This window comes from Hemitrygon akajei, chromosome 23 (genome assembly GCF_048418815.1).
Source record: "Hemitrygon akajei chromosome 23, sHemAka1.3, whole genome shotgun sequence".
Lineage (NCBI taxonomy): Eukaryota > Metazoa > Chordata > Chondrichthyes > Myliobatiformes > Dasyatidae > Hemitrygon > Hemitrygon akajei.
This window is the reverse complement of record NC_133146.1, coordinates 30,468,063-30,495,747: the sequence shown is the minus strand read 5'-3', so window position 1 is coordinate 30,495,747 and position 27,685 is coordinate 30,468,063. Positions and strand designations below refer to the sequence as shown.

General features: G+C 42.5%; 1 protein-coding gene across 2 annotated transcripts in view; it reads right to left on the bottom strand.

Moving 5' to 3' along the window:
- The window catches only part of pcdh15b (protocadherin-related 15b), a 1,734,278-nt gene that overhangs the window by 1,067,851 nt on the left and 638,742 nt on the right, over positions 1-27,685 (bottom strand). The window lies entirely within an intron of this gene.

The following is a 27,685-nucleotide window of genomic DNA, read 5'->3' as shown; positions in this document are numbered from 1 at the left end:
TCTATAGTCTCACAAAGGTATTTACCCAACCCAGTTGGCCAAAATCCTCCACAGCTGGGGAGCTTCACAATGAAGAGATTAAGAGCTTTATAGCTATCATGCAGACTCTACATTAGTAAAAGTTTCTCTGCATATTCCTAGATACAGATAGATGTGAAGGAAGTTAAAAAGAACACATCTTGGCCAATGGACTAGTTAACAAATTACAAGACGGTCTGAAGATGGTTTATGCAACTAGGGGCTTGTAAAGTTTGTGGGAGCTCCAGGTGCAAGTCTAGTACACCCAACATCATATATGGTGTATCTGAGAAATAATTATTTCAACTGATGTCAAATTTATCAATAAATACTCAGTTTAACCAAAAGGCAATAACATCTATACTTGATCTTGCAGAAATACAGAATTACTTGGTCCCTGACTCAGTCTACTTGGCTTTATTTTATCAGGTGCAAATTTTTTCATCCCTTATACAGGCTTAACAACAACTGAGATTTGTTTTTGCTGATTTCATATACGAGGTGTCAATATTTGTATTGGATCTTTAATTCAAGGTATCCTTAACCACTGAAATGCAAACTGATTTCTTCTTGAAAAATGGTCTGCTCTGTAATGTGAGTAAAGAAAAAAGCAGTTTCTTTCTTAGTCAATCTACTTTTATCAAGAAACATATAATCTGAATGATAAAAAGAAAAAGAAAAATAATTACAATGGCCAGAAATTCACAGCTCTTCTTTAGATCATAATGATTTATGAGTTCTTTAAGAAGCACATGAGGTTATAATTTAACACCTTGTCCTAAAGAACATCATCCTTACAACGCATTATTCATTCAATGCTTGATTGAAATTTCACCCAGGATTATGAGTTTATGTCCTGGAGTGAAGCTTAGAGTAATAGTTTTTTTTTCTGTTTAAAGACAAAAGGACTATCAAATAAAATAAGCTGACATGTGTGGTTAAATAACCACAAACTCTCAATACACCATCATTATCTCTTATATCTACCGATTCAGAACAGTTTTCTCCCACTCATTGTTCAGGTTCAGTGTTGGTGCTGACTATACAACACAGGCTGGAATTACCCTTGTTGCAAATTCACAACTATATTAGAACCCAATTTTTCAGTCATCTAAGAAAATTGACTTACTATTCTGTGGTAAAGAAGGGAAATGCAATGTTGGTACTTATTTCAAGGGGAATGGAATGTAAAAGCAAGGAGATAATGCTGAGCCTTTATAAGACACTAGTCAGGCCGCACTTTGAGTATTGTCAATAGTTTTGGGCCCCATATCTCCAAAAGGATGTATTGTTATTGTAGAGTCCAGAGGATGTTCATGAGGATGATCCCAGGAAGGAAGGGGTGAACATATGAGGAGCATTTGGCAGCTTTGGGCCTGTACTCACTGGAATTTGGAAGAATGTATGGGGATCTCATTGAAACCTACTGAATGTTGGAAGGACTAGATAGGGTGGATATGGAGAGGATGTTTCCTATGCTGGGGGTATCTAGAACTAGAGGGCACAGCCTCAAAATTGAAGGACAGCCCTTTAGAACAGAGGTAAGGGGGAGGTTTTTTTTTTAGCCAGAGAGTAGTAAACCTGTGGAATGTTCTACCACAGACTGGGTGGAGGCCAAGTCCATGCATATATTTAAGGTGGAAGTTGATTGTTTCCTGATTGGTCAGGGCATCGAAGGATATGGCGAGAGGGCAGATGTATGGGGTTGAGTGGAATCTGGGATCAGTCATGATGGAATGGCAGAGCAGAATGGCCTAATGGGCTGAATGGCCTAATTCTGCTCCTATGTCTTATGATCTTATATGTACGTCGGGTCCATTTAACTGCATGGATTTCTCTGGTTAAATCATGTCTCTCAGAGGGCATATGCACTATCCAGGAAGGTCTTAATGTTCTAAAGTGTAACAAAGAAATAAAGAAAGTATGCACAGAAAATGGTCACAGAATGATCTATGATTAAACTATGCCCATTCCTTCTACAGACAGTATACCAACTTTATGGTGACAAGCTAATAACAAAATGGTTGTATGCACTAACTTATAAAGTCAACAGCAAAACCTGTGAACAGGTGGCATGGTTTGTACCTTCTTTCATTTGATCCAAGCCACAAACTCAGTAAGGCTCTCAGTTCCCTGATACTTCAAGAATTCATTCATTTCCTTTTTAATTACCCCCAGTGATCTCCGCAAGATGTTTTTGAAATGTCTTAGGGTGAGCCAGAATCTGTAGTATAATCTCTGCATGAAAAGGGGGAAACAGGAGTTGCATGAATGCCAATGAACATACAAGATATTTGCTGTAAAATATATATATTTTAATGGGACAGGCAACAAAAAGGTGATTTTGCACAATGAAATGCTGAGGACATTACAAAATTCAGCTGAAAATCAATATGAAATATAGAAAGTACGTTGCCTGTCCTTCCTCATAGACTCACTACAAACCACATCTAGTTGTATACCAACTGCTCCATCCTTAGCCCTAACAGTCTTGTTCCCTTTCCTCTTTCAAGTAAGTTTAGACCCTCCCCAACAGCTTGAGAAAACCTGCCCACAAAGATATTAGTTTCCCTCAGGGTCAGGCATAATCCCTTCTTTTTGTACGGGTCATACCATCCCTAGAAGAGATCCTAATGATCCAGAAATCAGAAACCCTGCCACATGCACCAATTCTTCAGCCATGTATTCTTCTGCCAAATCATCTCATTCTTGCATTCACTGATGCTTGGCACAAACAGCAAACCAGAGTTTAGTACTCTGGTGGTCCTACTTTTCAGCTTTCTAATTAACTCCCTACATTCCCTCTTTGGAACCTCCTGCCTTTTCCTACCTATGTTGTTGGTACCAATATGTACCACGATTTCTGTCTGTTTACCCTCCCCCTTTAGGATGCCTTGGAGCTGATCTTAGACAGCCCTGACCTGACACCTGGGAGGCAAAGTCCCATCCAGGTGTCTCTTTCACATCTGCAGAATCTATTGTCTGCTCCTCTAATTATTTCATCCCCTATCTCTGCTGCACTCCTCTTCTCCACTCCTCTTCTCCCTCCTTCTCTTGTGGGCTACAGAGACAAGATCAGTGCCAGAGACCTGCTTGCTGCTGCTTCCCCCAGTAAGTTATTCCCGCTCTGCCAAACCAGTATCCAACTTACTATTCGAATCTGGGCCTGGAGTGAGTCACTGGGGTGGCATGGTCTAGGCCCTGAGCCCTTCACAGCGGCCAGGTCCTAGTGTGAGGTACAATCTGTTATTTAGACAACTTAAGTGCCGGCCCAGATCAGAGGCAACAGCCAATTTCTCTCCCTCTCCGTGATGTTCACTCCTCTATCCAGGGATCCGGAGTCTTTTCCTGTTCCATTGTTTGATCAATTTAATCACTGGCCCAAAAAGACTGTAAAGACACGGTGTCGGGATCCGAGATGAGAGCCGAATTTCTTGCTCTCCACGATGGTCACTTCTCTCTCCATGGTGCTGATGCTATGAAGACAGCCCCAGCAGCTGTGCTCTGTGCCTGTTAATAAATTGAACTGATAATTGAGTTTTTGGGCCTAATCCGAGGTTTGGATCTGAGGTCTCAGTTTGGTTGGGAATACCGTTTGCTTCAATTGTTTGCGTCATTTGTGTTTTTTTCTGTTGCGCATTGCGTGTTGGTCTTTTTCATTTTTTTTCTTTAATTGGGTTCTTTCATGGTTCTTGCTTTGTGGCTACCTGTGAGCAAATAAATCTCAAAGCTGCATAATTTATACATTCCTCGATAATAAATGTACTTTGAATCTTTGAATTATTATTGAGTGGAAAAGGCCACAGGGCTGCTCTGCACTGGCTGCCTATTCCCTTTCCCTTGTCTGACAGTAATGCAAGTACCTGCCTCCTGCAAATTAGGGTTGACTACCAACCTGTAGCTCCTGTCTATCTCCTCATTTTTCCATTTGAGGCAAAGGTAATCCAGCTACAGCTCCAGTTCCCGAAGGATGGGTCTGGCCCCTTTCCTGCACAACACCCCTGTCAGCTGGTCATTGCCGCCATACCTGTCCTTCGTAGAGAAGTTCTTCCAGGTCAACACCTTTGACCACAGGGCCATCAGGCAGTGGTCAGCACGTAAGGTCCTACAAGCACTGCAGGAGAAGGATGTGATGGACATGGTGGGGTGGTTCCCTGAGCAGACTGTCCAGTTCATCTGGCAAAATGCCTCATCGCCAGACCTCACCAACAGACATCAAGACCTCGCCTGGCTGGTGGTGAGAGGGGCCCTCCCAGTCCGATCCCTCCTGTACGCCCGGAAAGTCGTCTCCACACCCCTCTGCCCACGGGAGGACTGCAGAGAGGAGGAGTCGGTGACCCACCTCTTTGCACACTGTGGGTTCGCGGAGAAGGTGTGGAGGAGGATGGAAGGGGCAGTGTCGAGGTTCATCCCCAGCAGCTGCATAACAGAGGACTGTCTGATCTACGGGCTGTTCCCGGGGATGCACATGGAGACCAACATCTGGTGCTGCTGGCAGATCATCAACTCGTTCAAAAACACTCTTTGGTCGGCCCGAAACTTGATGGTCTACCAGCACACGGAGATGTCCGTGAGGGAATGCTGCCGACTGGCACATTCTCGCCTGCAGGAGTACGTGCTGAGGGACGCACTCAAACTCAGTGCAGCCACTGCAAGAGCCCGGTGGGGAAGGACCACAGTCTAGGGTTCTTCTCCCTCAGGAGTTGAGGAGTAGGGGGGGGTTGGGGGTATACACCCCTGAATGTAAATATGAAAGAACAGAGTGCCACGTGGGTGGTAAAATTTTGAATTTTGAAAATGTTAAAACAGTAATGGTAATAACTGTAAAGAATTGAAAGTCATTGAATGGTTGTTGTATATAATTTTATTTTTGAATAAAGTATATTTTGTTTAATTTAAAAAAACACTGTCTCTAAGGAGCTGCAGCTCAGTGCACTTCGTGCAGATGTAACTATCAAGAAGGCTGGAGGTCTCCCTCAGTTCCTACAACTCACACAAGGAAAGATGGCCTGCAATACTTTTGGATGGCAAGGTAGTACAATGTTGACAGCACTGCTGGAAAGATCAGGGTTCAATTCCCACTGCTGTCAGTAAGGAGTTTGCACACTCTCCCTGTGACTACATGTTTCCTCCCACATTCCAAAAATGTATGGTTAGAGTTGGTAACTTGTGGCCTGAGGAGGTTATAAATTTACAGGCAGGTAGAGTGAGCAGAGGTAGAGTCGTAAGACTGTGGCAGGCGAACGATAGGTGGAAGCAGACAAAGAGAGTGAGGAAATAGGGAAAAAAAACCAGATGGAACAAGGTGCAGGAGCCGTCTACTTGAAGAAGATAAAGATGTTATGCCGTTGGCCCCCTCCTTTGTGAAAATCGCAAGAACTCTAGTTAAGGGGGGTCAACTGACCCAAGAGAGAGAGACGTGCGAAAGACCACGTTCTCCCAAGAAGCAGAATAAAAGTGACTTTGACTATTGTCTCATGGAGACCACCTGAAAAGCCCTCGGGCAAAGTGGGCTGGTTGAGAGAGAGATCGCATTACCTGCAACTTGATTGACACCTGCGATCCCGTGAAGAAGTATAAAGGCGGGTCTGAGGGGAGGACCCTCAGATGCACCAAGGAAACACACGAAGGAGAAACGCTAGAAATCCTGCGACAGCGTTTTAATAGCTATAGCCGGTGGTGGGGTTCGTGTGCGTCCTTCCCTTGCCTGGGATTGGCGACTTCACCACGGAAGACGGCCTAGCTACAGGGGAAGCCACAGATGAGAGTCCATTCCCCCAACGAGACTTCCGACTACCTCCTACAGGTTGGAAAACCTGTCGGGTAAATGCTTCATGTTCTCTGTCTTTCTAACAAAAGTGCACCAACGCGAAACTTCCGCCGGCAACTAAGTGAAACTGCCGTGATCTAAAAGACTTTTAGATATCCAGTGAACGATATAAAATCTACATTACCCCTAGACGACGATCGAGCTTGTGTTTTGAATGATTATTATTACACCGGTGTTTTAGATTGAGTTTTGATGATCTGAATGTTTTGTATTAACCATACGTTTGTGCCCTTGTTGAATAAAACGGTTGAAAATAGTAGCATCCGACTCAGCTGATCCATCTATCTTTGCTGGTAAGTTACCTGGTTACGGGGTTTACGTAACAAGTGGGGTTCTCGTCCCGGATTTGAAACCAAACGGGAGGGTCAGTGAATCGGGCTGTAAGTCCAAACTTAAATCTGGTTACGCAGGTAGCCAGACGGGAAACCAGCAAAGATGGATGTGCAGGAATTTAGGAGAAACCCGACGGTAGAGGCGCTATGGAAGGCTACAAAATCAGACTTGGTAAATTTGGCGCAGGCATTAGACCTCACAGCGGTGAAGCCAGCAATGAAAAATCAGGAAGTGCGAAGGGTCATACAACAGCATTACGTTGGGAAGAAGGTGTTTGCAGCTGAGGATTTGGAAAATATTCCCGAAAGGAGATTAGTGAGTGGGACAAATCAGGCAGAGGTGGAGAAAGCAAGGCTGGAACATGAGTTTAAAATAAAGCAGCTAGAAGTAGAAGCAGCTGAGAAGGCTGCAGAGAGAGAAGCCGAGAGAGCTGAGAGGGAAAAAGAAGCCGAGAGAGCTGAGAGGGAAAAAGAAGCCGAGAGAGCTGAGAGGGAAAAAGAAGCCGAGAGAGCTGAGAGGGAAAAAGAAGCTGAGAGAGCTGAGAGGGAAAAAGAAGCCGAGAGAGCCGCACAGGAAAGGGCTGTGGAAAGAGAGCATGTGTTCAAACTAAAGCAGCTAGAAGCAGAAGCAGAAGAGAAAGAGAAACAAAGGAACCATGAATTGGAGCTGGACAGGCGAAAGCAAGAGCGAAGAACTCAAGGGGAAGAGAGAGAGGAGGGGTTTGATATTAGTCGGGCGTTGAGGTTGGTCCCCCCGTTCGAGGAGACGGATGTTGATAGTTATTTCTTGCTCTTTGAAAAGGTGGCAGGGAATCAGCAGTGGCCCAGAGAGCAATGGGTGGCGTTGTTACAAAGTGTGTTACGAGGAAAAGCACAGCGGGTATATGCCGCGCTGCCCCCGGAAAGGGACGGAAATTATGCTCAAGTAAAGGAGGCCATTCTCCGAGGTTACGAGTTAGTACCTGAGGCGTATAGACAAAGGTTCCTAAATTTAAAAAGAGGGTGGAATCAAACGTATACCGAGCTAGCCCATGAGAAGGGTGTGCTCTTGGACCGTTGGTGCACAGCTGAAAAGGTGGCCGAGAACTATGGGCGTCTCAGGGAGTTAGTTTTGATTGAGGAATTTAAAGGTTGCGTTCCGGAAGAGATCCGAATGTATTTAAATGAGAGGACGAATCAGTCCATCTCAGAGATGGCTAGGCTCGCAGATGAATATGCCCTAACCCACAAGACAAAGTTTTCCTCGCCAAAAAGTTACCCGAGAGACCGTCGGAATGGTAGGGAAAGTCCGCCGGCTAAGGGAGAAACTCCGTCGGGAGCTAGCACAAAAAGTGAGGATAACAGACAGGAAACCTGGAGATCTCCTGGTTTAAACTGTTTTAATTGTGGAAAGGTGGGACATATTGCATCAAAATGCTTTGCTCCGAGAAAGGAGCCAGAGAGGGAGAGAGCAGCGACCCCTATCGGGCGTGCAGTGGTAATCAGGAAGTTGACAAGAGGGCCCCAGGTAGATGGAGTACTGGAGGGGCGGGAGACATTTAGTTCCGAAGGAACCGTGTCTTTGAGGGAAGGGGACCCCCCCCATCCCCGTACGAATTTGGAGAGACACGGGGACGGAACTATCGTTAATTAGCCGTAATGTGTTAAATTTCGGCCCTCGGACGGGGGAGGTTGCCCTGAGAGGAATCGGGAACCAGACCGCGGTCGTGCCTTTGCATAGGGTCTTTCTCGATTGCGAGTTGGTGTCGGGACCTGTGGAGCTAGGAGTCCTGCCGGAGTTACCGGGGGAGGGCGTGGACCTCCTGTTGGGTAATGACCTCGCGGGTGGGAAGATCGGAACCGCCCTGATAGTTGAGGCCCCGCCCATGGAGTCCCCGAGCTATCGCGCATGCGCGGTCACTCGCAGCCTGTCGAGAGCGGCGGCTGGGACAGCGCGCAGTTTGAAATTGGCCCAGACGTTTTTACCGACCCTACACCACGAGGGTTCAGAGGGTGGTAAAACGGAAGGTAGTAAAGTAAAAGGGGGTAAGGGCGAGGAGATAGCTCCCCCCTTAGTGAAGAGAAAGGTCCTAGAGGTAGGAAATAAAGATGAGAAACGGATAAAGCTGTTAAAACGTCCAGAGTTGGACGTGGTTGATCTGTCTGGTTTGGCAGAATTGTTTGGAGAAGTTGAGAGTTCTAAAGATGTTCTCGATGGTCCCGAGAGTGAAATGAGGGCAGTCTTAGAGGAGAAGGGTATCCTTGCTGTGGAGAAGTCAGCTGACATGGCCGAGGAGGTTGTTTCAGCTCGCAGGGTTGCGCCTTCCCCAACAGGGGGCTGCCTGGAGAGTTACTGGAAGGAGGGGGGGACGTTAGAAGTTGAAAAAGGTACGGGTGTTGAAAACCTGGAAGAGGCCAATGTCCCGTTTGAGTGTGTCCAAGATGGGGATACACATGGTGCTGAACCTAGTCACGGAACTCAAGGGAAAGGGGGATGTGTAGTTCCCAAATTGAATGAAGAAAATTTAAAGGCTGGACTGATATCAAAAGCAGCAACCAGGCTACAGAGACAATGGCTTGGTACCACAAAGCCTGTGAATCAATTACAGGTTGAGTTGGAAGGTAAAGGGGCCCCACACGCTATTGTTATTCCAGAGTGTGGTGTGAAAAGGCAGAATTTGAAATGCTGTCTGAACAAAGCGAGATCGCTTGCGGATCTTAAATTGGAAACTAATAGCATGACGGGTCCTGAAGAGAAAAACGACAAATTGCCTAAAATTAAGGAATTGGGTGGTCTAAGTTTGGAACACGCTGATAAAATAACTCCTATGAAAGGAACGGGCGAAAGCCTATTTCGCCAGGGTGCCCAAGATCGCCACGAGGGAATTAACCGGAAAAAAGGCGAGGGTTAATGGGGACGCGATTTTTAAAATAGCAGAAGCCGGTTTTAAGGGATTTTGACAAAGTATGTGAATAATAAAGACAACACCCATGGAAGCTTGACTGTTAAGTTTGAAAGTAGCATAAAAATTTGTCTTTTGCATGAACCTTTGTAGATGTATGTAAGCTAAGATCACACCTCCTTAGTTATGTTGCTGAAGAAAGCAAATAAATAAGGTGGTTATTGAGCTGAAGTTTGATGCTACCAGGCGTTAGTATGGCACATGAGGTTAAGGTATTAAAGAAAAGGGGCACTGTACTTGTTACCTGTTTAGATACTGACTTGAATGTATAACAGTAGTACTCTGTGAAGAGAAAAGCTTGTGTAGTATGTAGATTCAAAAAAAAAATTCCTGTGTCAACCTGTTTTTAACCGCTGGTTAAAAACCCATTATGGGGGGAGGTGTTATGCCGTTGGCCCCCTCCTTTGTGAAAATCGCAAGAACTCTAGTTAAGGGGGGTCAACTGACCCAAGAGAGAGAGACGTGCGAAAGACCACGTTCTCCCAAGAAGCAGAATAAAAGTGACTTTGACTATTGTCTCATGGAGACCACCTGAAAAGCCCTCGGGCAAAGTGGGCTGGTTGAGAGAGAGATCGCATTACCTGCAACTTGATTGACACCTGCGATCCCGTGAAGAAGTATAAAGGCAGGTCTGAGGGGAGGACCCTCAGATGCACCAAGGAAACACACGAAGGAGAAACGCTAGAAATCCTGCGACAGCGTTTTAATAGCTACAGCCGGTGGTGGGGTTCGTGTGCGTCCTTCCCTTGCCTGGGATTGGCTACTTCACCACGGAAGACGGCCTAGCTACAGGGGAAGCCACAGATGAGAGTCCATTCCCCCAACGAGACTTCCGACTACCTCCTACAGGTTGGAAAACCTGTCGGGTAAATGCTTCATGTTCTCTGTCTTTCTAACTAAAAGTGCACCAACGCAACACTTCCGCCGGCAACTAAGTGAAACTGCCGTGATCTAAAAGACTTTTAGATATCCAGTGAACGATATAAAATCTACATTACCCCTAGACGACGATCGAGCTTGTGTTTTGAATGATTATTATTACACCGGTGTTTTAGATTGAGTTTTGATGATCTGAATGTTTTGTATTAACCATACGTTTGTGCCCTTGTTGAATAAAACGGTTGAAAATAGTAGCATCCGACTCAGCTGATCCATCTATCTTTGCTGGTAAGTTACCTGGTTACGGGGTTTACGTAACAAAGAAGACACAAGCGCTATCAATGCTGGATTCTGATAAGGAAAGGAGGTGAGAATGGGAAAGATTAGGGGAGGGTGATGAATGATGGTTGGAACCAGATGGCAGGTCCTACCTGTGTGTGAAATGGATGGATGGAACCAGGATGGGGAAGAGGATGAAGGTGGGTAAAGGAAAGTTCCAAGTAAATTTATTATCAAAGAATATGGGGCGGGGTGTGGTACAGTGGACAAAAATGGTCCTCAATATCAAACACAATTGCGCTGGGTGATAAGTCACAAAATTTGAGTTCAATTGAAACCATAGTTTTTGAAGTACTGACAGAAGTTCTGAGTCTGACCATAATTTGACAACAATCAGAAATTTCACAACCGGGTAAAATTAACCTGCAAATACTTCTTGTGGAAGCTTCCATCAAACTGGTGAAAAACCTGAAATAAATTTTAAAGCTGCTTAAAGTCGACCCTAGTAATAAATAATGAAAGACATATATATTTTTAATAAACATGGTTCAGGAACCCCTATTGCAACATATTACAGAAAATGTATGCAAGACTTTTGGTTATCCCACAAAAAATACTGATAGAACTGAAGAACTGTGAAATGAGCTTCCAATAGAGAAGTCACCCTTAACCTTTCACATCTCATCAAACAATTGCAGAAAGAAATGATCTGGAACTGAATACAACTCACACTAACTGAAAACCCAGACATCAAATTAAGCTTAGCTTGGATACCTCTGATCATTGTTTTCACAGAAAACGTTTGAAGAAAGCAAAAATCTTGAGTTTATTGACTACACTGGAAGCAAAATCCATTCACAAAACTCAATAAATAATGCCCAGTGCTAAATATTCCCGGGGCAATACACTGTAAGCAGTTTGTTGGCATGCTTCGGTAATCAAAATACCCTTCTCAGCCACTGCACTGGAAGGTTTTCAATCTCAAGTGCTAAGGGCAAATGTCACTTCTCTGTTGTAAAGAGAATTATTAAAGGAACTTTTGAGATATGCTAATAAATGGAACCTGAAGGTAAACTTCGCAGAACTTAGTTGGAGATGTCCCACTAATTCTGCAGCAGGTAGTTAAATTTATAAAGACTAAGCATTCTCTTTAGGCAAGAAAAATATGATATTTTTAAAATTACAGATACATAAATGAAACATCAGGTAATAGGTACAGAAGCCTCAGGTCCATAATACCATAAAAATAGGATGAGAATTAGGCCATTCGGTTCCTCATGTCTGCTCCACAATTTCATCATGACTAATTTATTATCCCTCTCAATCCCACTCTCCTGCCTTCTGCCATAACCTTTGATACCCCTATCAACCTCCACTTTAAATACACTCAATGACTTCTCATCCACAGCGTCCGTAGCAATGAATTCTACAGATTCACCAAGCTCTAACTAAACAAATTCCTCCTAATCTCTGTTCTAAATATACATCTCTCCATTTTGAGGCTGTGCCCTCTGTTTCTAGACTCATCCTCCCCACATTCACCCTATCTAGGCAATTCAATATACAACAGATTTCAGAGATCCCCTTTTATTCTTTTAAACACCGCCAAGTATAAGCCAAACCCTTTAACTAATCCTTATACCGTATGTTAACGCTTTGAATCCCAGCATAATTCTTGTGCACCTCCTCTGAATCCACTCCAATGCCAGAACATCTTTTCTAAGATTAGTGGCCCAAAACTACTCGTCCAAGTGGGGTCTGACCAATGTGTAATAAATCCTCACCATTACATTCTTTCTCTTATAATCTAGCCCTCTCGAAATGAAGCTAACATTGTATTTGCCTTCCTTAACACCGACGCAACCTGCCAGTTAACCTTTAGGGATGCCTCGCTATTTCTTCTTTAATGATAGCTTCACACATTTCCCAAACCATACATGTTAAAAGAACTGGCCGATAGTTACCTGCCTTTTTCATACATCCTTTTTTTGAACAATGGTGTGACGAACACCATTTTCCAATCCAACGGGACCTGCCCAAAGTCCAGATAATTTTGAAAAATTATCACCAAAGCCTCAGCTATAACCTCTTCCATTTCTTTCAGTACCCTGGAATGTATTCCATCAGGACCAGGGGACTTGTCTATCTTTAGGCAAATTTTCTCAAGAATATTTCTTTAGTGATAACTATTCTATCCAGGCCTACTCCTCCGATTGCATCCATATCATCTCCCTTTGGCATGTTAGAAGCTTCCTCTACTGTGAAAACCAACACAAAATAATCAGCCATTTCCTCGTTACACAATATCAATTCCCCCTTCTTGTCCTCCAAGGGACCTACATTCACTTTGCCCACCTTTCTCCACATTATATAATTATAAAAACATAGAAAACCTACAGGACAATACAGGCCTTTTGGCTCACAAAACTGTGCTGAACACAGAAATTGCCTAGGGTTACTGATAGCCCTTTATTTTTCTAAGCTCCTATCCAGGAGTCTCTTAAAAGACCCTATTGTATCCACCTCCCACACCGTCACCAGCAGCCCATTCCACACACGCACCACTCTCTGCGTAAAAAACTTACTCCTGACATCTCTTCTGTACCTGCTTCCAAGCACCTTAAAACTGTGCTCTCTTGTGCTAGCCATTTCACCCTGGGAAAAAGCCTCTGACTATCCACACGATCAATGACTCTCATCATCTTGTACACCTCTATCAGGTCACCTCTCATCCTCCCTCGCTCCAAGGAGAAAAGGCCAAGTTCAGTCAACCTATTCTCATAAGGCATGCTCCCGAATCCAGGAAACATCCTTGTAAATCTCCTCTGCACCCTTCCTATGGTTTCCACATCCTTCCTGTAGTGAGGCGACCAGAACTGAGCACAGTACTCCAAAAGGGGTCTCATGAGGGTCCTATATAGCTGCAACATTACCTCTTAGCACTTAAACTCAATCCCATGATTGATGAAGACCAATGAACCGTTTGCTTTCTTAACCACAGAGTCAACTTGCGCAGCAGCTTTGAGTGTCCTATGGACTCGGACCCCAAGATCCTTCTGATCCTCCACACTGGCAAAAGTCTTACCCTTAATACTATATTCTACCATCACATTGGTTGAACTCTATCTGTCACTTCTCAGCCCAGTTTTGCACCCTATTGATGGCCCACTGTAACCTCTGATAGCCCTCCACACTATCCGCAACACCCCCAACCTCTGTGTCATCAGTAAATTTACTAACCCATTCCTCCACTTCCAGGTCATTTATAAAAATCACAAAGAGCAGGGGTCCTAGAACAGATCCCTGAGGCACTCCACTGGTGACCAACCTCCATGCAGCATATGACCCGTCTACAATCACTCCTCATCTTCTCTGGGCAAGCCAATTCTGGATCTACAAAGCAAGGTCCCTCGGATCCCATACTTCATTATTTTCTCAATAAACCTTGCATGGGCTACCTTATCAAATGCCTTACTGAAATACATATACACTACATCTACTGCTCTATCTTCATCGATGAGTTTAGTTACATCCTCAAAAAATTCAGTCAGGCTCATAAGGCACAACCTGCCTTTGACAAAGCCATGCTGACTATTCCTAATCATATTATGCCTCTCCAAACATTCATAAATACTGCCTCTCAGGATCTTCTCCATCAACTTATCAACCACTGAAGTAAGACTCAATGGTCTATAATTTCCTTTGGATATCCCTACTCCCTTTCTTGAATAAGGGAACAACATCCGCAACCCTCCAATCCTCTGGAACCTCTCCCATCCTCATTGATGATGCAAAGATTATCGCCAGAGGCTCAGCAATCTCCTCCCCTGCCTCCCACAATAGCCTGGGGTACATCTTCTCCGGTCCCAGTAACCTATCCAACTTGATGCTTTCCAGAAGCTCCGGCACATCCTCTTCCTTAATATCGACAAGCTCAAGCTTTTCAGTCCGCTGTAAATCATCCCTACAATCACCAATATCCTTTTCCATAGTGAATACTGAAGCAAAGTATTCGTTAAGTACCTCTGCTATCTCCTCCAGTTCCATACGCACTGTCACACTTGATTGGTTCTATTCTCTCATGTCTTATCCTCTTGCTCTTCACATACTTGTAGAATGTCTTGGGGTTTTCCTTAAACCTATCCGCCAAGGCCTTTTCATGGCCCCTTCTGGCTCTCCCAATTTCATTCTTAAACCCTTCCTGCTAGGTTATAATCTTCAAGATCTCTATCATTACAGAGTTTTTTGAAGCTTTCATAAGCTCTTCTTTTCTTCTTGACTAGATTTACAACAGCCTTTGTACACCACAGTTCCTGTACTTTACCATCCTTTCCCTGTCTCATTGGAATGTACCTATGCAGAACTCCACGCAAATATCCCCTATTTGCCACATTTCTTCCGTACATTTCCCTGAGAACATCTGTTTCCAATTTATGCTTCCAAGTTCCCACCTGACAGCCTCATATTTCCCCTTATTCCAATTAAGCACTTTCCTAACTTGTCTGTTCCTATCCCTCTCCAATGCTATGATGAAGGAGATAGAATTGCGATCACTATCTCCAAAATACTCTCCCACTGAGAGACCTGACACCTGACCAGTTTCATTTCCCAATACCAAATCAAGTACAGCCTCTTCTCTTGTAGGCTTATCTACATACTGCATCAAGAAATCTTCCAGGACACACCTAACAAACTCCACCCCATCTAAACCCCTCGCTTTAGGGAGATACCAATCGACATTTGGGAACTTAAAATCTCCCACCACAACAACCTTGCTATTATTACACCTTTCCAGAATCTGTCTCCCTATCTGCTCCTCGATGTCCCTGTTACTATTGAGGGGTGTATAAAAAACACCCAGTAGAGTGACTGACCTCTTCCTGTTCCTAACTTCCACCCACAGAGACTCTGTAGACAATCCCTCCATGACTATCTCCTTTTCTACAGCCGTCACACTATTTCTGATCAACAGTGCCACGCCCCCACCTCTTTTGACTCCCTGTCCTTTCTGAAACATCTAAAGCCTGGCACTCGAAGTGAGCATTCCTGCCCCTAAGCCATCCAAGTCTCTGTAATGGCCACAACATCATAGCTGCAAGCACTGATCCACACTCTAAGCTTATCCACTTTGTTCATAATACTCCCTGCATTAAAATAGACACATCTCAAACCATTGGTCTGCACGCATCCCTGCTCTGTCACCTGCCTATCCTCCCTCTCACACTGTCTCCAAGCTTTCTCTATTTGTGAGGCAAATGCCTCTTCCTCCACTCTCTAAAACTGTCTCCTTTTAAACTCTTCTCGCTGTTCTACCTGGCTGATGTCCGTGAGCTTGCGCAGTCATGCTCCGATTAAACTGCTGAAGTAATAACCATCTCCTTTTAAACTCTTCTCGCTGTTCTACATGGCTGACGTCCAATGCTTTACTAACCATTTTAAACTCTTCTCGCTGTTATACCTGGCTGTCATCCACACACCTTACTATTCGTTTTTATATTTTGTGCTATTTTATTTTCATAATCTATCTTCCCTTTCTTTATTGCTCATTTAGTGGTTCTTTGTTGCTTTTTAAAGTTTTCCCAGTCTTCCAGTTTCCCACTACTCTTGGTGACTTTGAATGCATGAGCTTTTAGTTTGATACCTTCCTTTATTTCCTTAGTTATCCATAGCTGGCTCTCCCCACCCTTACAGTGCTTGCTTTTAACTGGAATGTTCTTTTGTTCAGCACCATGAAAAATCTCTTTGAAAGTCTTCTGCTGTTCCTCAACTGTCACACCATATAGCCCATGTTCCTAGTCTACACTAGCCAACTCCTCCCTCATCCCATTGTAGACTCTCTTGTTGAGGCATAAAACTCTGGCTTTAGACAGAATTATTGCACCTTCCATTTGTATGAGAAACTCAGTCATACTGTGGTCACTTTTTTCAAGAGGATCCCTAACTGCAAGGTTGCTAATTTTACCTGTCTCATTGCACAGGACAAGATCCACGATAGCATGTTCCATTGTAGGTCCAGTTACACGCTGTTCAAGAAAGCTATCACATATATATTCTATGAAGTCCTCCTCAAGACCACCTTGACCAACTTGATTCACCCAATCTATGTGCCAGTTAAAGTCCCCCATGATAACTGCCGTTCCATTCTTACATGTCTCAGATATTTCTCAGTTTATTGCTTGTTCCACTATAATGCTACTATTTGGTGGCCAATAGACAACTCCCACTAATGAGTTTTTCTCTTTACTATTCCCAATCTCTATCCAGATGGATTCAACATTCTGCTCCTTAGATCTTACTTTGTTTCTATTGCCCTGATTAATTAAGAGTGCTACCCCACTTCCCTTACCTTCCTGCATATCCTCCTGCATTACCTGATATCCTTGGATGTTTAATTCCCAATCCTCTCCACCCTGCAACCATGTTTCTGTAATGGCCACTAAATCATACCTGTTTGTACTGAATTATGCTACAAGTTCACTGATCTGCGAATACTATGGGCATACAGATAAAGTGCCCTTACTCTCATTGTGCCTTTAAAATCTTGTAATCTGTCTCTTTTGCACTTGACTTTTCTGTATTCCACCCTTACTTTTCTCTTTTTTAACTTTTGCTTTTACTTTATCTATACTCTAATCTGTTGAACCCTGCTATTTAGTTTAAAACCCTACCCACAACCCTAGTTATGTGAAAAAAATTATTTTGCGTCTCCTGTAAGGCGACCAAGCACAAGTTATATATGCAGCCGTGCCCAAAATTTAAAATAGAACAAAAGAATGGTACAGGCCAAATCAACCAAACCTCTTTCTCATTCTCACACTCTCCCAAACAGCATGTACAGTCAGACTAGAGTCTGCAACATCAGCACCAGCTCAACCCGGAAGGTCAGCCACATCAACAGGACCACCTGTTTCTTCTACCTTTACTTATTCTACCAAACTGCATGACCAGACACATCCCTGAACCAGATTCCATCTGCCACTTCTTTCCTCAAGCTCCCAATCTGTTTAAGTCCTTCTGCAGACTTCCTGCTTCTTCAGCTCTTCCTGTTCCTCCACCGATCTTTGTACCATTCACAGAGCTGGCCTCAAAGCCATCAATTCTGTCATGCAAATCAATGATACACATCACCATGTCCCACACCATCAGGTTCAGGAACAGTGATTATAACCATCAGGTTCCTGAACCAGCATGGATAACTTCACTCACCACAACTCTGAAATGATTCTACAACCCACAAATTCACTTTCAAGGACTCTCTGCAACTTATGTTCTCAGAATTATTTTAATTGCACAATTTGTTTTCTTTTGTACAGTACATTGTGTATTTTTCAGTCTTTGTTTATCTAGTATTTTTTTGTAAACACTATTTTATTGAATTATTTTCCTGTAAATGCCTGTAAGACTAGTCTCAAGGTATATGGTAACATATACGTACTTTGATAATAAATTTTACTTTTATGGAAAGAGATCAATGTGATTCCTCCTTGGCATATGCTGAGACAAAATGGTGTTAATCTTGAATGTGATTGTTTTCAGAAAGTTAAAGGAGCAAAGGGGTTAAATACCTTGAGAGTAGTTCATGGTGTCCCAAGTAGGTGCATTTATCGTGAAGATGCAGGTATCGAATAGTACTTTAATATATGAAAGCAGTGGAGTGAGAGTTATTTTCAGATTTGAAGGGATCTTCAAGGACATTACAAGGGAACTGCCTGTCATGGCTCTTCAAGTCTAAATCTAAGTGATAAGGGCTTCTGCCTCTATCTTCCTTTCAAGTTATTCTAGACTCCTCCACATTCCTGAGGATGCACTTATTTTTCTTCATTGAGTCCTTAACAATTACTTACAATTTAAGTCCTAATGCCGTGACATGACCCAAATTGCCAACCATCCCTTTGCCTCCACTGGTGCAACCGGACCCATTGAGTTCTTCCAGGAGTTTGCTTTTTTTTTGCAATCTCTTGTGGCTCACCTACTTGTAATCTTGGATGTTAAGGAAAATAGGTTCTCCTTGTTTACCTAAAATTTTATGCACCTCATTTATCTTCCCTCAGCCTCTGTTGCTCTAAAGGAAGCAAATGCATCCTGTATGATCTCGGACCAGCGGGCAAGGCCTCAAATTATAAGGACATCCCTTTAGAAGAGAGATGAAGAGTAATTTCTTTATTCAGAGGGTGGTGAATCTGTGGAATATATTGCCATAGATGGCTGTTTTATTAGAGTTCTTGACTAGTAAGGGCATCAAAGTTTACAGGGATAAGTTAAGAGGACAGGATCAAGAGGGATAATAAATCAGCCAAAATGGAATGGCAGAACACACTCGATGGGCTGAGTAGCCTAACTCTGCTCCTACAGTTGTGCTTTGTAATGCTAAATAATAAAACTAATTGAAAGAAAACACAGAGTGCTGTTGTGTGCATGAAATCACCTGAAAAATATACTGGTAGGTATGAAGCAGCCTCTTTATTCAACAAAACAAGATACAGCTGGCATCATATGGAGATGCTTTTGGCCAAAAGGTCTGACTGGCCCAACATGGGGCTCAATAGCTTATGTGCTAAACATCAAAGAACAATTCCATATTTACAACGTAGTTTCTTTGAAACTACACACAAACTCCACACCTCCCGACTCGCACCCAAACTATAGACATCTAAATGACTTTTAATCAGCATTATCTGGTCTGTGATTTAAGGCTTTTAGGAACATATTGTTCAGAGCCGCATTTTAAAATAAATTCAGATTTGAAGATTGGAGGCTGAAGACATTTCCTAAATATAAAGGTGCCAAACCCAAAAATTGCTCTAACATGGAGCATGGAGATAATACATGCCTACTTTGTTTTTACTTTTAGATAGATTTATCCATATGTGATGAATATATGCTATTCACATACTTTAACATGCATTATGTAAACAAAACACAATGCTTAATCAAACAATATATTTCAAATATTACTAAAATATTAAATACAAAAATCCTCCCTGCTTAGCTATGAAGTCCAACTCAATACACAATGCATCTCAATTTATACACCACTGCTTAAATTTTCTCAACACACTTGTAATCCTTGTTCATCAATGGTGTAATCAAGAGTTAAGTGATGCTTGGTTTAAATACTTCACACTTGTTGTGTCGTGCTCTGAGTCCATAATCTTCCAATCATTTTAACTTGAGATTTTGGAATGTTCCTTGTCATCCTCACCAGTAACTATGATGTCATCTAAGTAAAAAAGAGTGCCTTGGCAAGTTTGCAGTACTTGGTCCAAATCTTTCTGCCAAGCCAAAGCGCAGGTACAGATGATACCCCAAGAATAAGCCTATTGTAATGATAAAGCCCTTTGTAAGTGTTTACGGTGAGAGACACTTCGGTCTCTTCTTTCATCTCCATCTGTTGATAGGCCTCAGCCAAGTACACTGTGCTTAAGTGTTTCTCTCCAGAAAGATTTGCAAACATACTCTCTATCCTGGATAGAGGACACAGATCTACTTTCAGTACTGCTTTGATGGTGACCTTAAAATCACTACAGATATTGACAGACCCATTCATCCTAACTACTGGGACCACTGATGTTGCCCATGAGCTCCACTCAAAACTTGGGAAGTATTACTCGGGCTCCATGCAATCCACCACACTGGCTACTTCATCACATATGGTACAAGGTTTCCTAAGGTTGTTATAGCTGGGGGTGGTAAAGGGGACAAGCTCCCACTATCTACTAAATGCTCCCAATGGCGTGTGCCTCAAATAACCTCTGCCAACCAAGTCCAGCTCCTGGCCTTCATGTGTGGCTTAGCTACTAAGCCCAGCAAAACCATTTCTACTGACAGAAGGGGCAAAGGTGATTTATTGGTACTTTAAAACGAGTCTCTTTGGGAAGATGGGGTTCATCAGCGTTGGCTGACAGCACACCTAAGAGAAGGAGAACTCTGATCTTAAACCTCCACTGCCTTGCAGCTATACCCACTCATGGGGAAGGCTTTGGGATTAAACACTGAGGGGAAAATCCAGAGCTTGAGTCCCTAAGCAGTCCTACCTTGAGTTCAATGTTGACTGATAACAATGTAAACTGATATCGGTCTCTGCTGTTCCTCTGGGTTCATCAGATGCATGGAGGGGGAGCTTACTACATGAGCAACAGCTTGCCCTCCATATTGTACTGCCCAGGCTTGCATACCTCGATAGCTAGGACACAATATCCATGGTCAACTTTGACCAACGCAGGCCTCAAATAAGGTACCAGACAGGCTTTGTAAAATTTGCCAGTGGCATTTTTCATTTAATATTATTTTACCTTTTTTTACCTTCGAGCTTTTCAATGCCATCCTTGAAAACTGCTATGCATCATCCAGTACCTTTCTTAATTCACTTTCAGTTGATGCTATTGCAGGGGATATGGCATGCAAATGGTGGATGAATCTACAGTCAAGTTGTAGATGTCTCAGCCAATCACGACCCCACAATGCTGGCCCTTTTGTTTTTACCACATACAAGCCCAATGTGGCTTGTTGATTGTTGCACTTTTATTCCCAAAGGACTTATCTTTTCTCCAGTATAAGTTCTTAATTGTACTGTATAATGGCTGGCTTCAGTTTAGTATCTTCAAAATGCTGTTCAAACTTATCTTGTGTAATAACTGAGACAGCTGAGCCAGTATTCCATTCCATTTAATTAATTTGCCGTTCATTTTGGTGTAAGCCATGTAGTTTGTAACCTGAAGGGATTAGACCCAAAATGTTGACTGTTCTCATTCTATAGATGCTGCCTGCTCTGCTGAGTTCCTCCAGCATTCTGTGTGTGTGTTGCTCAGAGTTGCAGATTTTCCCTAGCTTGTCTACTGCTAGTTTTCACATTGTAAATCTCAAGGCTATTCAGTTCTGTATCTCTCTCTTCATTATCACACTTTTCATCAACAGCATGCAGACTAGTGCTCTTTTTGAAACTGCAATTTGACTTTTTATCTTTTAATCCTTCCATTGCAGCCCATTTATTTTTGTCTGCCCAACATGTATCTTACTTTGTTGTATTTTGGGCAAGCTTTGCATTTAAACATGCATTGGTCTGGTGTATATGAACCTCTCCATAATGGCAACACAATTTGTTTGGCAATGCAATGCAGGTTTCTGTATAGATGTTGCAATTTTGTTCGTGCTCATTTTCATTCTTGACTGCAACTCAACTGTGTCTCTACTGTTTCTATTAGTACTGCAATTTTAACTGGTCTTTTAAATGTGAGTTGTGCTTCAGTTAGGACCAGTTTTTGAATGCTTTCTTCTGAGATTCCACACACTAGATGATCTCCAGCACATCATTAAGCCCATTACTGAACTGACAATGCTCAGACAATCTCTTCAATTCAGTCACTTAAGTTGAAATGGACTCCCCTTTCTTTTGATTCTGCTTATGAAACATAAAGCATTCAACAATCAACAATTGTTTGGTTCTAAATATTCCTACATTACTTTCACAATATTTCAGCTATTTTGATTGGGCAGTCAAAATTGTAAGCCATCTGTATTGTCTTTCCACCCAATACACTCAGCAAAACTGACACTTATTTCTCATCAGCTATTCCATTTCCTTTAAAATACTGTGCAATTTGCTCAGTATACAATATCCAGTTATGTCTTTTGCAATCAAACATGTCTATCTTTCTGATGTAGCTAGCGATTTATGCTTTTTTTAAACTTAGAATTATTTTCACCTGGTACTCACTGTTTATGACTTGTGAATTTCATCTGTGATCTGCCTTTTTTAAATTCAACTATCTTCTCCTTTTCCGAAACTATGTGCTATGTTTTTTTAACTTGAACATCTCGCAGCATTTTTTAAAAATAAACTCGAACGTCTCACTGTGCTTCAAAAGGCAGGCAGTTGTCCCTGGCTAGTTTTAAAACTTACTCATTGCCATTATTATGTTTTGTAACTGTAAAACATAATACTAATTGAAAGAAAAACACAAAGCCAGGAGATAATGTGTTCCTACTGCATTTTTACTTTTAGCAAGGCATGCACGTGTGATGTGGTAGCTTAATTAGTGAGCCATTCATGTACTTTTAGATTTTAACTGCAATGCACTACGTAAACAACAAAGAAGATTCAATCAAAAATGTATTTACAATATTACTCAAATATTAGTTAAGCATTAAATACACAACAGCTATATTTTATGGTCTTTTGGTTATGGTCTTGCCTTTCTTCATAGCTTCAATATACCAAATTTCTCCTGCATTTGTGCAGGAGATTGTGGGCAGCAAGCATTAATCCCCAAATAAAAGCAGGCAAGCAGATTGTTTAATTGTACACTTTACATCTTCAAATGTTTATAGGCAGCATATGTCACAGCAGTGTAAGCCATATGCTAGGGATCAGCAAGATTTTAAACAAAACAATTGGTCTTTGCCTTTCTGAACCACATCCTATAACAGCAACCCTACTATGACCTGGATTCACTTCCTGTTAAAGTGGTACTACTCTAATCGCTTCACCTGTTGGGCAAAAAAAAGTATGAAACAAAAATCAATGAACAAGAATAGTTGTGGCCATTTTGTGAGACTGTTCTTGTCACCACCATTTTGTGAACTGTTTGGTGAAAAGATTCTTGCGCTGGACTAACTTAATCAGATCAGTTGAACATGGACACAATAATCTGCTAAACCTGGGGCCATTCTCTGATAAGAAGCTATTTATTATGTAAAATGGCATGTTTGCAGAAGGAACAGCCTGTGATCTGGTAGTCATTTTCAATGACCTGGTTGATGCACCATCAATAACTCTCTCTGAGACGTGAAGGTGAGATATCGGCTTTTATTGACTGGATGAAAGAACAAGCAGTAGTTGACCACCATACTACATCCTGGAGACTGAGGGCCGGGCTCAGGCCTCAATCGCCTTTATACCGGGGTCTGTGGGAGGAGCCACAGGAGCAGTCAGCAGGGGGCGTGTCCAGACAGGTATATGTAGTTCACCACACTGGTTAGACTGGTTTGAACCAATTTGAGTTGGACAGAACAAAATAAATCACCTGAGGCACAAAGCTGAATTGAGACCAATAAAGCAATACTGCTTGTAGCCCTGGGCTACATCCAATCAGAATTTGACACAGGTCAGTCAGATGACCTTAAGCCAATGAAACTGAAACATTGGAGATTCATCTGATAAAGGAAGGAATAGGAATGAAGGATTTTGGAAGCAGAGACAATAACAACTCTCTGAAAACCAACCATTGTTTAACTGGAGGACCTCACATTGGATGTGTGAACACTAAATCGGGACTATGGCAGATGTCTAGCCAGTGTAGGCTCTTTTTCCTGGGTACTTTTTCTCTTCTTTGCCTGTTCAGAGGGGGTCAGGCAAACAAAGTGGGTGTGCAAACAGGTATTTAATTCACGTGCTTGCAAACTAAGCCAAAAAGGTACTCGTCAGTAAATACAGATTCTCTCTATGCCTAACTGATGATTATTATTGAGGGTGATTCCTTGTAAAACACTTCTGTTACTAGCACTTCACACTTGCTTTCAACTTTTCAAATCGTGAAACAAAATTAAATGGAACAGAGTACTCAGCACATTTTAAGATCATACATTACAGAGTATAAACGTCCAAGCCCAATAAAAACCAAGCAAGCACAGAAGATGAAATACTGTACAGGTAATTGTATATCTGTAGTATATACATACATACACACTACATGTATCTGTAGCATATATAGCATAGTATCCGTAATCACTTCCCATCATGCTTCCTTTAAGGACTCCATTACTTTCTCCCATTATTGCCATTTCTGTTATAGCTGCTCTGATAGCCTTTTTCAGCCATCTCTCCTCTATTTCTTACACTTCTTGCTCTCACTCCCTCTCCACAATATCTGATTATGAATAAGATTCCCTTGTCCTCATCTTCCACCCCAGCAGCCCCCACATTTAAGGATTATTCACCATAATTTCCAACACCTCCAATAGTATTCCATCTCCAGCCACATTCTCCTTAGCATTCTGAAAGGGACACCATCCACAGACACCTAGTTCACTTCTCCATCTCCACCAATGGTCTGTGGTCCACTTTCCAGTATTACTGTGGACGATGCTTAACCCCTCCTGACTATTTTTCAGTAAGCAATATTCTGTGTACGCTTATTCCAGTTTGGTCAATGTTCCTCTATATTGGAGAAACCAAACAGAGATATAGTGACTGCTTTGAAGAATTTACCCCATTCGATCTGCAGGAATGATCCTGAACTTCCAGTCATTTGTCACTTTAATTCCTCATTCAACTCCCACACTCATCTCTCTGCTCTCAACTTCCTATATTGCTCTAAACATGCACAACAGGAAGCTCAGTTATCACCACCTCATCCTTCAACATGGCATGTGGCAACCTTGGGACTTAACCAACTAAATTTAACCAACAGACCTCTTTTTTATTCACAGGTGTGGTTAAACTTCTACCATTTCAATTTGTTATGTCTTAAGTTATTTCTGCATCATTATATTTGAAATCTAATGATTTCAAATTACCTTGATCAATGTTGGTCTGGAGCCTATTACATACATTCCCTCTGTTCTCTCTACAGCTTGAGCAGACTTGTCATCTCAATTTCCCCTTTTTGATGTTGGTTACTTGAATGAAATGCCAGACTAGTCTCTTCCCCCAGTCATGAGCACTCCAAACATGTTTTCCTTTTGTTCTGGATTTCCAGCTTCTGCAGTTCTTTTACTCAAATGAATAGTATCATAGAGTCATAGAGAGCCATAGCACAGAAACAGGCCCTTTGGCCCATCTAGTCTGAGCTGAACTGTTATTTTGCCAAGTCTCATCATTCACACTTGGACCATAGCCCACCATACTCCTCTCATCCATGTACTTATGCAAACTTCTCTTAAAAGTTGCAATTGGCTTTGCATCCACCACTTCCGCTGGCAGCTCATTCGACACTCGCAACGCAACCTAAGTGAAGAAGATCCCCCTCAGGTTCCTCCTAAATATTTCACCTTTCACCCCTAACCTATGACTTCTATTTCTAAGCTCACCAAACCTCAGTCAAAAAAGCCTGCTTGTAATTACTCTATCAATACCCATCATACAATTCTGTACACTTCTATCAAATCCCCTTCATTCTTCTACGCTCCAGAGAGTAAAGCCGTAACCTATTCAACCTTTCCTTATATTCAATCCTCTAGTCCCAACAACATCCTTGTCAAATTTTCTGTACTTTTTCAGCCTTATTAATATTTTTTCCTGTAGGTGACTTACCAGAACTGCATGCAATACTCCATATATGGACTCAACATCTTATAGAAATTGAATATAATATCCCAACTACTGCATCAATACTTTGAATTATGAAGGCTAATGTGCCAAAAGTTCTATTTATGAATATATCTACATATGACACCAGTTTCAAGAAATTTTGCCCAGATTCCTTTGTTCTACCACTCTCCTCAATGCCCTACCATTCACTGTGTAAGACCTACCCTACTTTGTCCTCCTGATGTGCAACAGCTCATACTTTACTGCTTTAAATTCCATCTGCCATTTTTCAGCCCGTTTTTCCAGCTAGTCCAGATTCCACTCCAAGCTTAAGCAGGCTTCTTCACTGTCCACTTTGCCCCCAATCTTGGAGTCATCTGCGAATTTGCTGATCTAGTTTACCACATTATCATCCAAATCATTAATAACAACAGACCCTACACAAATTCCTGCAGCATGCCATTAATTACTAGCCTCCAGTTAGAGAAGCAACCATTTACTATCCAATCTACAGCTTCTCCTGCTAAGCCAATAGACAATAGACAGTAGGTGCAGGAGTAGGCCATTTGGCCCCTCCAGCCAGCACCACCATTCACTGTGATCATGGCTGATCAAACACAATCAGTACCCCGTTCCTGCCCTCTCCCCATATCCCTTGACCCCACTATCTATAAGAGCTCTATCTAACTCTTTCTTGAATGCATCCAGAGACTTGGCCTCTACTGCCTTCTGGGGCAGAACATTCCACATATCCACCACTCTCTGGGTGAAAAAGTTTTTCCACATCTCTGTTCTTTTTGGCCTACCCCTTATTCTTAAACTGTGGCCTCTAGTTCTGGACTCACCCATCAGCGGGAACATGCTTCCTGCCTCCAGTGTGTCCAATCCCTTAATAATCTTATATGTTTCAATCAGATCCCCTCTCATCCTTCTAAATTCCAGTGTATACAAGCCCAGTCGCTCCAATCTTTCAACATATGACAGTCCCGCCATTCCGGGAATTAACCTTGTGAACCTACACTGTACTCCCTCAATAGCAAGAATGTCCTTCCTCAAATTTGGAGACCAAAACTGCACACAATACTCCAGGTGGGGTCTCACCAGAGCCCTGTACAGCTGCAGAAGGACCTCTTTACTCCTATACTCAATTCCTCTTGTTATAAAAGCCAGCATGCCATTAGCTTTCTTCACTGCCTGCTGTACCTGCATGCTTGTTTTCATTGACTGATGTACAAGAACACCTAGATCTCGCTGTACTTCCCCTTTTCCTAACTTGACTCCATTTAGATAGTAATCTGCCTTCCTGTTCTTGCCACCAAAGTGGATAAGCTCACATTTATCCACATTAAACTGCATCTGCCATACATTTGCCCACTCACTCAACATGTCCAAGTCACCCTGCATTCTCATAACATCCTCCTGACATTTCACACTGCCACCCAGCTTTGTGTCATCAGCAAATTTGCTAATGTTACTTTTAATCCCTTCATCTAAATCATTAATGTATATTGTAAACAGCTGCAGTCCCAGCACCGAACCTTGCGGTACCCCACTGGTCATAGTCTGCCATTCCGAAAGGGACCAGTTAATCGCTACTCTTTGTTTCCTGTCAGCCAGCCAATTTTCAATCCATGTCAGTACTCTGCCCCCAATACCATGTGCCCTAATTTTGCCCACTAATCTTCTATGTGGGACTTTATCAAAAGTTTTCTGGAAGTCCAGGTACACTACATCCACTGGCTCTCCCTTGTCCATTTTCATAGTTACATCCTCAAAAAGACTCCAGAAGATTAGTCAAGCATGATTTTCCCTTCATAAATCCATGCTGACTCGGACTGATCCTTCTACTGCTATCCAAATGTGTCGAAATTTCCTCTTTTATAATTGACTCCAGCATCTTTCCCACCACTGACGTCAGGCTATAATTCCCTGTTTTCTCTCTCCCTCCTTTCTTGAAAAGTGGGACAACATTAGCCACCCTCCAATCAGCAGGAACTGTTCCTGAATCTATGGAACATTGGAAAATTATTACCAATGCATCCACGATTTCTAGAGCCACCTCTTTAAGTACCCTGGGATGCAGACCATCAGGTCCCGGGGACTTATCAGCCTTCAGACTCAACAGTCTATCCAACACCATTTCTTGCCTAATATAAAT